The sequence below is a fragment of the Pimephales promelas genome, chromosome 2 (genome assembly GCF_988280905.1).
Source record: "Pimephales promelas chromosome 2, fPimPro1.hap1.1, whole genome shotgun sequence".
Taxonomy (NCBI): Eukaryota; Metazoa; Chordata; class Actinopteri; order Cypriniformes; family Leuciscidae; genus Pimephales; species Pimephales promelas.
The window spans coordinates 52,388,057-52,389,500 of NC_142770.1; positions in this window are offsets into that span (position 1 = coordinate 52,388,057).

Consider the following 1,444-nt stretch of genomic DNA (forward strand, 5'->3'; position numbering starts at 1 on the left):
TAACCGGGAAAGGGTGCCTTTCGGGCGGGGGAGGCGCGGGTGCGAAGAGCCGGCTCGAAGACTGGGAGGGTGGGGGGATGTGTCGAGCCCCCCGATCCGCTCGCCGTCCGATCCGACCGACGCGACCGCGTCCTCCGCCCGCCGTGGCGGACGTTCGTTTCAGACGGGTCTTCTGAGTCTCCCGAGGTCGACGCGGCCTGCTTTCCCCGGAGGGAGGCCGCGTCTAGAGTCGACGCGCAGAGCGGGGAGGAGCAAGCTGCCCATAGCGGTCTCTCGACCGGGCAGGGGCCGTCCCCAGGCGCGTCCGAAGTTCCAATCGATCAGGCTAAACACCCCTCGCGTCGACGGCCCGGGAGGAGGGGGTGCGCTCCTCTCGGGCCCCGGGGGTGGGCAACCCGGAGGCGCCCGTCACACGGAGATCCGTTACCTTGTCCGAGCGGGGCGTTTGTCCCCTCCTCGACAAAACCCCGAAGGCCCGTTTTAGGACCGTCTTGGCACCGACGGAAGCTCCGCCGCGCCCACCGATACCGTCTCGCCCCGGGCACGAAGCGCCCTCCCGGGTGACCGGCCCGGGAGGCGGGCCGTCCTGGTAAACTCTTTCGACTTCACGTTTAGGGACTCTGTCCCTTTTTTCCGGAGGGGGGCCTTTTCCTCCAGAGCGCCCTGGTTACCGCCTGCCTGCCGACCCCAGACGACGCATCCTCCCCAGGATGTCGGAAACCGATACCGAGCAACGCTTTTTTTTTTGGTCCGTCACCTTGTCCGAGCGGGGCTCTCGTCCCCTTCCTCGACAAAACCCCGAAGGCCCGTTTTAGGACCGTCTCGGCACCGACGGGTGCTCCGTTCACGCCCACCGATACCGTCTCGCCCCGGGTCCGAGGCACCCACCCAGGTCACCGGCCATGGAGACGGGCCGGCCCTGGGGAACTCTTTCGACTTCACGTTTACGGACTCTGTCCTTTTTTTCCGGAGGGGGGCCTTTTCCTCCAGAGCGCCCTGGTGACCGCCTGCCTGCCTGCCTGCCGACCCCAGATGACGCATCCCCGCCTGGATGTCAGAAACCGATACCGAGCACCATTTTTTAGCCCGTCGCCTTGTCCGATTGGGGCGCTTGTCCCCTTCCTCGACAAAACCCCGAAGGCCCGTCTCAGGACCACCTCGGCACCGACGGGGGCTCCGCCAGGCAGACGCATTCGCTCGTGCCCGAAAACGAGGCGCTCTCCCCGGTCGCCAGCCGGGGGAGGTTCGTTAGCATTGGGAATCTCGTTCGCACGCAACAGCACGGACACTCGCCGTTTACCCAGACCGACCGTTCGACAAGCATATGCCTGGGGTGCACTTTTTCCATAAAACCAGCCCGTCTTTTCCTGGAGGTCTCGTACTTCCAGAGCTCCGACGGGGGCGCAGTCTGGATTTTATATGCCCACCCAGAGCGAGTCTGAGT